The following is a 13,919-nucleotide window of genomic DNA, read 5'->3' as shown; positions in this document are numbered from 1 at the left end:
CAGCATAAACGTCCCATTTCCTACCAACATCTTAACCTTACTAACCTCCCCTAACAAACTTGTTTATAAAATAATTTGTAAATATCTTAAAATTAATTGTATAAATTTGTAAAGGTGTATGATAACTTACTAAAATAACTCACTAAACAAACTAACATAACTAATAAAACTAACCCTACTAACAGGAATACTAACACTTATAAGTCAAATGTAAAAAGTGTAAATAAAGAATAACTCGACACTGGCTATAACACCCAAGAAGGGTGAAAAGCCATCAAAAAAAGAAGAAGAAGAAGAAGAAGAAGAATACCTACAGCGCCATCATTAGTATATAAATCTTTGTATATAAGCTTCGTTCGAGTCTGGCCGGGCGGCCGTTATGAATTCATTGCACAAACTAATTTATATAATTCATTGTAAACAATAAATGACAAGCCGGGTGATCTCGTGTTGAAAATAACTATTATATATTGGAAATGTGAGTACTTCATTATTGGTAAGGCGTTTCCTCTCATTCCGCCGTTTGCTAAACAGCTGTCAAACAAATTACGCAAGAAATTTGTCTCGACTGCTGCTCAAATAAGCGCTAATTAGAAGAAATATGTATTCTATAACCTCCGGAATGACCCCATCAACAGCATTGCAGGTAATCAACTGTTTTTGTTGTTGTTTTTCATGCCTGAAAAACTGTGCAATCTTCTTTGTGTGAAATGTCATTTTGACAGTCCGTTGACAGCGAGTCTGTTTTTATTATTGTTTTTATGTTATATTTTAGGTAAAGTACGGACAACCGGCATAGTTACAAGCACATTTATTGTCATATAATGTTATTTATTGCACTATATGCATATAAAATAAGATTCAACAAACACAAAAGATGTCATTCAAAATTAGCCACAGCACGTGGCGTATAGATTTTGAAATGGTTTTCCAGTTTTACTTATACAGTTACAAATGTCAATTTACTAGTGGGTGCAATGCTTGCCCATGTTTTGTTCACAAAGAAATAGGTATGGATGATAATTAATAAATAATATTGGATATATGATGTAAGAAGACCAGCCCGACGAAGCTTGCAATCGCAAAACCGGACTGGACTCTTTTGCTGACAAATTTCCAGCCCCCATCTGTGCTCCACGAGTAGTTTTATGATGAGGTTGGAACTCTTCATATCAACCCCTCCGAGAAGCCTGCCACTGTATACCTTATAAGACCATCTTAGTGTATACCGGTGTCTGATATCCTCATCATCGGAGATCGCTCAGTGGGTCGTAATGCTAGCAATTATTTTTCAAACATAAAAACTAATTCTGTAACTTTGTTACCTTTTCAGACTCTTGCAACTATTGGCAAATGACTTGTCGCGGCAGAAGGGTTCCATTTCCCCCATTGTGTTGGCGCTTTGGACAGTTTCATTTCCTAGCGCTGGATCAGAATATATAAACTACAGAGGACGATTCGGCATTGTTTTATTTGGATGTGTAGCCAGTAATTACTGTTTTAGTGTTTGCAGATATGTATAGGCAGATAGATGATATAACCATGAAACGTGTGTTATTGCACAATTTTCTTGGGAGTTATTCATCGTGACTAATATATATGTATACTCTCCCCCCTGAAAATAAACATATTATGCTCTTAAATATGTTTTTATTTTGTTCATTAATGACCGAGATCCTTGAAAAGTATCATCCTATCCCGCTCTCTGTGATCTTACAACATTGACCTTAATTTTTTACAGAAATGCAATCTAAAGTAACTAACTGACCATCACGCCGCTTCCGCAGGGATAGGCAGAGAGAATAGAACACCACACCACGCTACTCTTGTCTTTGTACACATTCTTCTTTACGCATCCCCTCACACATCCTCCTCCCAACCCTTCTCCGCACCCCAAAGGTGCATAGGGCACTGCATTATATAGAAGCAGTGTTATCTTGATCGTTAAATACACGTAGGAAAGGTGATCAGCCTTTCGCTTCAGGTACCAGTCCAGGGTCATATTAAATATATATTTGACTGAAAAATCAATAATATTTATTGCGACCCTCTTGGGAATCAAACCCGGGACCTCCAGCATGGTAGCCTAGAGCGCTAACCGCTACACTATGGAGGCGGACCTCATACATACCCGCCGATTATTCGGATTCCTGAATTGACCACTTTCAATTATTTTAAATACTTGATCATGCCAAGTTTTGCCCGGTCATCCTCTGCTCATGTTCCCAACAAGATTCGCCTCATAAATTTCTTTTACAATCCTTTCTTCGCTCGTTCGTTTAGATCTTTTATAACTAACTAACTAACCATCACGCCGCTTCAGGCAGAGAGAATAGAACGCCACACCACTCTGTCTTTGCAAACATTCTTCGCCTCTTCCACGTTCATGCATCTCCTCATACATACCCGCCGATTACTACGACTCCTAACCTGACCACTTTCAAGTATTTGGCATACCTGATCGTGCCATGTTTTTCTTGGTCTTTCTCGGCATAAATTTGTTGATTCAGAGTCTGGCGTAATTCCCCCAACTCGCAAGTCCTTGGGGAGGGTGGTGTCTCGCAGACCCTCCAGGCTGACGCCCGGGGGGCTGGGGTCTGTGGTCGTTCCGCCGCGGGGGCGGAAGTATCGACAGCAGGGCCCTGCGATCGCTCTGCGGCGGCGGAGTTCTCGACAGGGCTATTCAGCATCGGATCACTGACGACGCCGCTAGACAGGGCACGCGCCAAGGCGTCCCTGTACGACCTCATTAGACGGATTTTGCGGATATCATCCACCGTCCAGCCAAAATTTATGTGTAGGTCCACGCTTTTGGCGTACAGTGTCTTGTTGATGTGCCTGCGACACCCTGAGCGTATGTACTCGGCTTCAGCACTCGCCACCCACTCTAGTTCGGCCGCCTGGTAGCCCCCCCTGGCTACCGTTGGCGCACTGGCAACTATCTGTGGGGGCGGAGGTTCCACGACAATCGGTCTCCCGAACAGGGGTCCAGTGTTCTCGGCCTGGAGCGCGAGTTCGGCTAAGATTCTCTCGAGCTTTCCACGATAATCAAGGCGACACCTGAGTCCCTTGATAGCTTCGAGAGATCTGCCAGCACTCGGCCGGAGCTCCAATAGCCGCTGGTTCACCCTGTCGGTTTTCCCCGAGTTGATGAGGAAAGCTTCACATCGAGCCCATAGCTCCACCTCCTCGTCGGTGTACCGAGCTTTAGTTCGGCCCACCACGATCTCTTCGTTTGTCACTTCCTTGTGTTTCGAGACTCGGTGAACTCCCAACCCGATTTTCGTGGAAAATACGCGGTTCGGGACACAGAGCTCGCACACGAATGTCGATGCAGTGGCCTGCGCGTCATCAGACGCGGAGGCTGTTGGTCGAGTCGAGAGAACGTCAGCACCCTCCGAGAGTTCGGTGCGGTTGACTCGCCCGCCCAACAATGATGCGGGGCCAGTGGGCCCCACATTGTTGCCGTCCGAGGCTATGTTGTTCGTATTCATTATTGGGATTTTTGTTTTGTGGTGCGGGGGGTCATTTGCAGTAACCCCCCCACTGAGTCGCCAGCGCATGGTTAATTGGTTCATCTTCGGTGGGAGAACCCCACCTCCGACTATCCGGAGGTTCGCCACGTGGAGGCGCCATGTTGACTTGGGTCGCACTGCCTTACGAGGTTCTCAGTGCTCCCCCCGGACTCGACCCCGATCGCAGACGTTGGGCAAAGACGAGAGCGGCAAGATATTAATTATTAATTACGTCATTAATCAGATGACGAAGCAATTGGCTACCTTAACCTACAGCGTCACTATTAAGATGACGAAGCGAATGGCTACCTTAACCTACGGCGTCACTAAGCAGATGACGAAGCAATTGGCTACCTTAACCTACAGCGTCACTATTCAGATGACGAAGCGATTGGCTACCTTAACCTACAGCGTCACTAATTAAACACTATTCAGATAACACTAATTAAGAGAGTCATAGTTACTCCCGCCGTTTACCCGCGCTTAATTGAATTTCTTCACATTGACATTCAGAGCACTGGGCAGAAATCACATTGCGTCAACACCCGCGAGGGCCATCGCAATGCTTTGTTTTAATTAGACAGTCGGATTCCCCTTGTCCGTGCCAGTTCTGAGTTGACCGTCGTCCGGCGGCCGTACAGGTCGCCGAGCGTGCGCGAACACGCCGGCGCCACACAGCGAGGAAGATCCGAGGGGAGGCCAAGGCGAGGCGCCGGGTGACGGAGATCCACACCCGCGCGACACCCGTTGGGGCGCCACGCGGGGGGACCCCGCCCGGCTTCCACGTCTCGGCCGATGACCTCTTCCCGACCAGGCCCGACACGCCACGGCCCTCAGAGCCAATCCTTATCCCGAAGTTACGGATCCAACTTGCCGACTTCCCTTACCTACATTATTCTATCGGCTAGAGGCTCTTCACCTTGGAGACCTGCTGCGGATATGGGTACGAGCCGGCGCGACATCTCCGCGTATCCCTCACCTGAATTTTCAAGGTCCGAGGGGCCGATCCGGACACCGCCGCATCGGCGATGCTCTTCGCGTCCCGAGCCCTATCTCCCCGCTATGGGATTCCAGGGCGCTCGAACGCTCAGGCAGAAAAGATAACTCTCTCCGGATCTCCCGTCGGCGTCTTCAGGCCACTTTGGGTTACCCCGACGAACTCTCTTGCGAGGGAACGATTTTTAAGACGGTTCCGCAGCCGGGTTCCGGAACTGCAACCGGATTCCCTTTCGCCCGACGGGTGTGATATTCTATTTATAAATAATATAATATATATATAACATAACTTTACACCATCATCGACATCGGATTTCTCCTAGGGCTTAGGATCGACTAACTCGCGTGCAACGGCTGTTAACGCGAAACCCTTCTCCACATCAGCCCTCAAGGACCTCGCTTGAGTATTTGCTACTACCACCAAGATCTGCGCCGACGGAGGCTCCAGGCGGGCTCACGCCCAGACCCTTCTGCGCACACCGCCGCGGCCATCCTACTCGTCGCGGCCTCAAAACGATCGCGCGACGCGGGCGCCGCGCGAACGTCCCACCTGCCTGCGACGGTCGAGTATAGGCTGAACGCTACAGCGCCATCCATTTTCAGGGCTGGTTGCTTCGGCAGGTGAGTTGTTACACACTCCTTAGCGGATTCCGACTTCCATGGCCACCGTCCTGCTGTCCTGAGCGACCAACGCCTTTTATGGTCTCCGATGAGCGTTCATTGGGCGCCTTAACTCGACGTTTGGTTCATCCCACAGCGCCAGTTCTGCTTACCAAAATTGGCCCACTTGGCACTCCCATCCGAGCTCCTACTTCATCTTCGAGCAAGAAGGAGATCTCACCCATTTAAAGTTTGAGAATAGGTTGAGGTCATTTCGACCCCAATGCCTCTAATCATTCGCTTTACCGGATGAGACTGTCAGAATGACGCGAACGTCATGTTTCTCGAGCGCCAGCTATCCTGAGGGAAACTTCGGATGGAACCAGCTATTAGATAGTTCGATTAGTCTTTCGCCCCTATACCCAGTTCGGACGATCGATTTGCACGTCAGAATCGCTTCGGTCCTCCATCAGGGTTTCCCCTGACTTCGACCTGACCAGGCATAGTTCACCATCTTTCGGGTCCCAGCGTGTACGCTCTCAGTGCGTCTCGATAATCGCACGGGGGCTTTCTCGAAACGCCTCGGGAATGCGGCGGGGCGTCTGGCGACGCCCGCGCATCTTCCCTGCGGCCGGCTCGAGGCCGACCTTTCACTTTCATTTCGCCTCTGGGTTTATCAGCGTTCCCAATGACTCGCGCACATGCTAGACTCCTTGGTCCGTGTTTCAAGACGGGTCCTGTGAGTGCCCAAAACAAAACCACCGCCGACCGGGACGCGTCCCGTCCGAGAGCGCGCCACTAACCGCCGGCAACCGAAAAGCGACGCCCGCGACGCACTAGACGCCGGGGGCCGCGATAAGGAAGCGGCTGTGACGCGACGGACGCCCTCACAGGTGGGGCGGACGCGATCCTCGTTCTCTACCGTCGCTCGTCAAATGTTCGACCGGCCCCGGCCGTGGACGCCGCGGCTCCGCCCCGCATAGCGAGACGGGACAACCGCACGGCGCATTCGACCGGGGCGCGACGGGTCGCGGTGTTATACTGAGGGAGAAGTGCACGCGCTCCGGGGGCCCGGCTGCGCACCCGGACACCCGCCGCCCCGACACGAGTGCCGAGGGCGAAGGTGTGCACCGAGACGCGGGCCCCGACGGAAGACGCGATGAATCTCCCCGTTCGCTCGTTTGAGTTCCACAGGTTTACCCCTGAACGGTTTCACGTACTCTTTAACTCTCTCTTCAAAGTTCTTTTCAACTTTCCCTCACGGTACTTGTTCGCTATCGGTCTCGTGGTAGTATTTAGCCTTAGATGGAGTTTACCACCCACTTAGGGCTGCACTCTCAAGCAACCCGACTCTGGGGAGAGAGACCGTCGCGGCCGGCTACCGTCGCTACGGGCCTGGCACCCTCTGCGGGTAAGCGGGCCCCGTTCAAGATGAACTTGGACAGGCAGCCGTGACTAATGACCGCGCGTGTATATATTACTCTCCTCCCTAACGCTACATTTCCCGGCGGCCCGCCTGGGCCGCAGGATTCAGCGCTGGGCTCTTCCCGTTTCGCTCGCCGCTACTCGGGGAATCCTCGTTAGTTTCTTTTCCTCCGCTTACTGATATGCTTAAGTTCGGCGGGTGATCTCTCCTGATTTGAGGTCGACGACAGAAAGATAATTTTTATATTATATATAAATAATACAGACAGACAGAGGCGCGCGGCGGCGGGACCGCGTCGAGGGCGCGAGGATCGCCCCGCGAAGATCGCAAAAGGATCGATCGCGGTTTCACAGCGTCGTCGCTAGCCCCCGGACACGCGTTAGCGTCCCGGCCGCGCGCTCGAAATTCGTCACACATTTGACCGGACGCCCGCGCGCGCGCCGACCGCCGGAGCGGGTCGGGCGGCGCGGGCGACGCCGGCAGCGCGCTCGCCGGGGCCCCCCCCCCCTCGCGGACGAGGGTGAGAGACTCCGCGGCGAAGTCTGGTCGCATTGCGTGCGCGACCCTCAAACAGGAGTGGTCCGTGGACAAACTACGTCTTGCTCGGACCGCAATGTGCGTTCGAAATGTCGATGCTCATGTGTCCTGCAGTTCACACTCTGACGCGCATTTAGCTGCGTTCTTCATCGACCCACGAGCCGAGTGATCCGCCGTTCAGGGTAATAATTGTACAATTTTAAAATTGTCATTCGTTCACTTGTTTATCCGTCGCGTTTTGGGTGTTCGCGCGAGCGCAAACTGACCTTAGAAGATCAAAACAACAAAAAATAGCAACCTTAATGGTGATGCGCGCGCGCACACGCACACGCGCATCACTAAATCGCGACCGGACGCGGGCGCGGTCCCCCGACCCGTCAGGATCGAGAGAGCCGTCCCGCGACGCCGGCGGGTCCGCGGTTCGCGGCGGCGCCCTAGGGCGATCTCCGCCGCAGCGATGTCGGGCTCTCGGCCGCGCATCGTGATTCGTGTATTTTACATACAAGTATGTATATATATTACAAAATATATTATTACACAGGAAATGATCCTTCCGCAGGTTCACCTACGGAAACCTTGTTACGACTTTTACTTCCTCTAAATGATCAAATTCGGTCAAACTTTCCGACGCGTCGGACGCCCGAGACGAGCTTCCGCGCACCAGTCCGAAGACCTCACCAAATCATCCATCGGTAGTAGCGACGGGCGGTGTGTACAAAGGGCAGGGACGCAATCAACGCGAGCTGGTGACTCGCTTTTACTAGGAATTCCTCGTTCATGGGGGAGAATTGCAAACCCCAATCCCTATCACGAAGGGGTTTCATCGGGTTACCCGGGCCGTTAGGCCAAGGAGGACACGCTGATCCCTTCAGTGTAGCGCGCGTGCGGCCCAGGACATCTAAGGGCATCACAGACCTGCTATTGCTCAATCTCGTGCGGCTATATATACCGCCGGTCCCTCTAAGAAGATTTTCATTGTACGCCGGTAGTGAAGACCGCGAGACGCACGCACGCGACGCGAGCGCCGCGGAACGCGCGCACGCGGACCCTCGTGATACCGGTTGCACGTCTATTTAATAGGCTAGAGTTACGTTCGTTACCGGAATTAACCTGACAAATCGCTCCACCAACTAAGAGCGGCCATGCACCACCACCCACCGAATCGAGAAAGAGCTGTTAATCCGTCAATCCTTCCAGTGTCCGGGCCTGGTGAGTTTTCCCGTGTTGAGTCGAATTAAGCCGCAGGCTCCACTCCTGGTGGTGCCCTTCCGTCAATTCCTTTAAGTTTCAGCTTTGCAACCATACTCCCCCCGGAGCCCGAAAGCTTTGGTTTCCCGGGAGCTGCCCACCGGGTTAAAATTATGAAACTTCGGCGGATCGCTGGCTGGCATCATTTATGGTTAGAACTACAGCGGTATCTAATCGCCTTCGAACCTCTAACTTTCGTTCTTGATTAATGAAAACACCTTTGGCAAATGCTTTCGCTTTAGTCCGTCTTGCGACGATCCAAGAATTTCACCTCTAACGTCGCAATACGAATGCCCCCAGTTGTCCCTATTAATCATTACCTCTGGTATCAGAAAGCCAACAAAACAGAACCGAGGTCCTATTCTATTATTCCATGCGTACAATATTCAGGCAAGTGTTAGCCCGCTTTGAGCACTCTAATTTGTTCAAAGTAAACAGCCGCGACGGCCCGCCTCGGCGCGCGGCCGACCGTGAGGACGACCGCGACACACCGGCGGTGGACGCACCGGCGAGAAGCCCCGCAGACGTGCCTGTCGTACCGCATTCGGTAGACCGACACCGCAGGACACAATTTCAACTACGAGCTTTTTAACCGCAACAACTTTAGTATATGCTATTGGAGCTGGAATTACCGCGGCTGCTGGCACCAGACTTGCCCTCCAATGGATCCTCGTTAAAGGATTTAAAGTGTAATCATTCCGATCACGAGGCCTCGGACGAGTCCCGTATCGTTATTTTTCGTCACTACCTCCCCGTGCCGGGAGTGGGTAATTTGCGCGCCTGCTGCCTTCCGTGGATGTGGTAGCCGTTTCTCAGGCTCCCTCTCCGGAATCGAACCCTGATTCCCCGTTACCCGTGACAACCATGGTAGTCGCATAAACTACCATCGACAGTTGATAAGGCAGACATTTGAAAGATGCGTCGCCGGTGCTAGACCGTGCGATCAGCTCAAAGTTATCTAGAGTCATCTCGAATGGCGACGGACGGGGCGCGAACCCCGCCGCCGATTGGTTTTTGATCTAATAAAAGCATCCCTCCCGTTGCCGGTCAGGACCTCGTTTGCATGTATTAGCTCTAGAATTGCCACAGTTATCCAAGTAACCGTGTACGATCTAAGGAACCAAAACTGATATATTGAGCCATTCGCGGTTTCACCTTAATTCGGCTTTTACTGAGACTTGCATGGCTTAGTCTTTGAGACAAGCATATGATTACTGGCAGGATCAACCAGGGAGCTGTTCTTCGGGTTAGCTGCGTAACCGAGAGACACTGCTCGGACACGGCGTGTTCGCGCGCGGCGGAGTCACCCGCCGCGCCACGCTCTGTGACACTCACACTCCGTCGATAAAAGAACAATTTGCTCATTATCGGGCATGTGTATTGTTGTTACTCTGCCTTGCCGCTGCGGTGGTTCTCTTGCTCGAAGAGCCGAGCGGGGAGAGCAGGCGGGGATCGATCACACGGAGTGCGTCGTCGTCGCCTAAATTATGAATTCCCATTCGTAAAACGCGTACGCCGTGAGCCGTGAGGCAACGGTGTGGCCGGGGAGTTACCTCCTCCGACCGTACTCTTTTTCATTTCTTGGTCAAGTTCTACTCGCGCGGAACTCCAGAGATGAGACACGGGCGCCGGCGAAGCCAGAAGGCGAACGCCGCGTCGAGTTTCGCAAATGTACCGCCGACGCGACCGACAGATGGGCCGCCGCGGTTTGCGAACGCTGTGCAAATCAGCGCGCCACTACGGACGCGCATACAGTACCGCGGCGGCCCGGTCTCGCCGGCCCCGGCCCCGAGAGCGACTAGACCGAGGCGGGTGCGCGGATTCGGGCTTAGCGTAACTCCCGCGCGGGGTACGGCGAGTGATCGAGTCCAGATGGTCGGCGCGCATAATTTTTTTCACTTCTCTCTACACGATTTTCGTTTCGATAGCGGATACACGTTACGAATATATATACATATTTTTTACACGTCGATGCGTGTACACGCAGATATATATATTTTTTTAAAAAGTATTCATCCTCTTCTTCTTCTTCTCCTTCTCCTTATCATTATAATCATTGTTATCATTATTATCGTAACTATCATGATTATTAGTTTTGTTATTATTATTATTATTATTATTATTATTATTATTATTATCATCCTTCTTCTTCTTCTTCTTCTTCTTCTTCTATTCTTCGTCGTCTACTTTTCGTCTTAATCGTCTTCTTCTTCTATTCTATTCTATTCTTCTTCGACTTCCTCTTCTTCCTCTTCTTCTTCTTGCTCTTGTTCTTCTTCTTCTTCTTCTTCTTTTTCTTCTTCTTACGAAATTATTATTATTTTAACTATTACTACTATTGTTATGATAACTCTTCTTCTTCTTCTTCTCCTTCTTCTTCTTCTTCTTCTTCTTCTTCTTCCTCTTATTATTCAGTATTGTCATAACTATTATGATTATTAGTTTTGTTATTATTATTATTATTATTCTTCTTCTTCTTCTTCTACTTTTCTCCTACTTCTTCTTCTTCTTCTTCTTCTTCTATTCTTCGTGGTCCTATACCTCTTCTTCGACTTCCTCTTCTTCCTCTTCTTCTTCTTGCTCTTGTTCTTCTTCTTCTTCTTTTTCTTCATCTTACGAAATTATTATTATTATTATTACTATTACTACTATTATTATGATAACTATTCTTCTTCTTCTTCTTCTTCCTCTTCTTCTTCTTCTTCTTCTTCTTATTATTATAATCATTGTTATCAGTATTATCATAACTATTATGATTATTAGTTTTGTTATCATTATTATTATTATTCTTCTTCTTCTTCTTCTACTACTTTTCTTCTACTTCTTCTTCCTCTCCATCTTCATCATAATATATATATATATATATATATATATATATATATATATATATATATATATATATATATATATATATATATATATATATATATATATATATATATATATATATATATATATATATTCGCGATTGCCGCGCGTCGGCGTCGCTTGACCGCGTTCAGAGCTCGATCCGGGCCTTGTCCGACGAGCCATCGAGAGGGTCGAATTAATGTCAGACGGCGAGGCATTTGGCAACCTTAAGCTGATCATAGCTACTCCCGCCGTTCACCCTTCCTTGTGTTATATTATGTATTAATAACTCCTCGTATAATATTATATATTAACTCCCACTCGTAGTACCCGCGCAGTGTGGGGTACGCGCGGCCGCTTGACCGCGTCACGAGCTCGATCCGGGCCATTCCCGACGAGCCATCGAGAGGGTCGAATTAATGTCAGACGGCGAGGCATTTGGCAACCTTAGGCCGATCATAGCTACTCCCGCGGTTCACCCTTCTCATTAATAACCTTATATTGATTAATTAATTTATTCAATTAATAATATTATCTATTGTAAATAATCCATCACTCCGACTCTCTGTTATCTCTCACATGAATAAACAATCACTCGTACTCCCCGACGAATGTCAGACGGCGAGGCATTAAGCCGTTCATAGCTACTCCCGCCGTTCACCCCTCCTTATATAATATTTTATATATATATATATATATATATATATATATATATATATATATATATATATATATATATATATATATATATATATATATATATATATATATATATATATATATATATATATATATATATATATATATATATATATATATATATATATATATATATATATATATATACATTATCTAAACGAACAAACACTCCGACTCGTAGTACTCGCGCAGCGTAGGGTACTCGCGATTGCCGCGCGTCGGCGTCGCTTGACCGCGTTCAGAGCTCGATCCGGGCCTTGTCCGACGAGCCATCGAGAGGGTCGAATTAATGTCAGACGGCGAGGCATTTGGCAACCTTAAGCTGATCATAGCTACTCCCGCCGTTCACCCTTCCTTGTGTTATATTATGTATTAATAACTCCTCGTATAATATTATATATTAACTCCCACTCGTAGTACCCGCGCAGTGTGGGGTACGCGCGGCCGCTTGACCGCGTCGCGAGCTCGATCCGGGCCATTCCCGACGAGCCATCGAGAGGGTCGAATTAATGTCAGACGGCGAGGCATTCGGCAACCTTAGGCCGATCTTAGCTACTCCCGCCGTTCACCCTTCTCATTAATAACCTTATATTGATTAATTGATTTATTCAATTAATAATATTATCTATTGTAAATAATCCATCACTCCGACTCTCTGTTATCTCTCACATGAATAAACAATCACTCGTACTCCCCGACGAATGTCAGACGGCGAGGCATTAAGCCGTTCATAGCTACTCCCGCCGTTCACCCCTCCTTATATAATATATATATATATATATATATATATATATATATATATATATATATATATATATATATATATATATATATATATATATATATATATATATATATATATATATATATATATACATTATCTAAACGAACAAACACTCCGACTCGTAGTACTCGCGCAGCGTAGGGTACTCGCGATTGCCGCGCGTCGGCGTCGCTTGACCGCGTTCAGAGCTCGATCCGGGCCTTGTCCGACGAGCCATCGAGAGGGTCGAATTAATGTCAGACGGCGAGGCATTTGGCAACCTTAAGCTGATCATAGCTACTCCCGCCGTTCACCCTTCCTTGTGTTATATTATGTATTAATAACTCCTCGTATAATATTATATATTAACTCCCACTCGTAGTACCCGCGCAGTGTGGGGTACGCGCGGCCGCTTGACCGCGTCGCGAGCTCGATCCGGGCCATTCCCGACGAGCCATCGAGAGGGTCGAATTAATGTCAGACGGCGAGGCATTTGGCAACCTTAAGCTGATCATAGCTACTCCCGCCGTTCACCCTTCCTTGTGTTATATTATGTATTAATAACTCCTCGTATAATATTATATATTAACTCCCACTCGTAGTACCCGCGCAGTGTGGGGTACGCGCGGCCGCTTGACCGCGTCGCGAGCTCGATCCGGGCCATTCCCGACGAGCCATCGAGAGGGTCGAATTAATGTCAGACGGCGAGGCATTCGGCAACCTTAGGCCGATCTTAGCTACTCCCGCCGTTCACCCTTCTCATTAATAACCTTATATTGATTAATTGATTTATTCAATTAATAATATTATCTATTGTAAATAATCCATCACTCCGACTCTCTGTTATCTCTCACATGAATAAACAATCACTCGTACTCCCCGACGAATGTCAGACGGCGAGGCATTAAGCCGTTCATAGCTACTCCCGCCGTTCACCCTTCCTTGTGTTATATTATGTATTAATAACTCCTCGTATAATATTATATATTAACTCCCACTCGTAGTACCCGCGCAGTGTGGGGTACGCGCGGCCGCTTGACCGCGTCGAGAGCTCGATCCGGGCCATTCCCGACGAGCCATCGAGAGGGTCGAATTAATGTCAGACGGCGAGGCATTCGGCAACCTTAGGCCGATCATAGCTACTCCCGCCGTTCACCCCTCCTTGTATAGTATTTTGTATTATCTAAACGAACTGCCACTCCGACTCGTAGTACTCGCGCAGCGTAGGGTACTCGCGATTGCCGCCCGGCCGCTTTCAAATATTAGACATGCCTGATTGTGCCAA

At 48.7% G+C, this 13,919-nt stretch overlaps 1 long non-coding RNA gene, 1 other non-coding gene and 2 pseudogenes across 2 annotated transcripts; 1 reads left to right on the top strand and 3 right to left on the bottom strand.

The window, feature by feature from the left end:
* The first annotated feature begins 314 nt into the window (after positions 1-314).
* On the top strand, positions 315-1,643 carry LOC148307786 (uncharacterized). Its single transcript, XR_015837786.1, has 2 exons — positions 315-646; positions 776-1,643. It is a non-coding gene; the product is annotated as an uncharacterized LOC148307786 (long non-coding RNA).
* Positions 1,644-3,795: 2,152 nt separating this feature from the next.
* Positions 3,796-6,759, bottom strand: LOC148307785 (large subunit ribosomal RNA; annotated as a pseudogene).
* A 338-nt stretch (positions 6,760-7,097) lies between these two features.
* Positions 7,098-7,259, bottom strand: LOC148307784 (5.8S ribosomal RNA; annotated as a pseudogene).
* A 357-nt stretch (positions 7,260-7,616) lies between these two features.
* On the bottom strand, positions 7,617-9,556 carry LOC148307783 (small subunit ribosomal RNA). The gene has a single exon (XR_015837793.1). It is a non-coding gene; the product is annotated as a small subunit ribosomal RNA (ribosomal RNA).
* Positions 9,557-13,919: the final 4,363 nt, after the last annotated feature.

Source organism: Brachycentrus maculatus, unplaced genomic scaffold (assembly GCF_059751285.1).
Source record: "Brachycentrus maculatus isolate JH-2025_06_01 unplaced genomic scaffold, ASM5975128v1 h1tg000189l, whole genome shotgun sequence".
NCBI lineage: Eukaryota > Metazoa > Arthropoda > Insecta > Trichoptera > Brachycentridae > Brachycentrus > Brachycentrus maculatus.
This window is presented reverse-complemented; position numbering and strand designations above follow the sequence as displayed.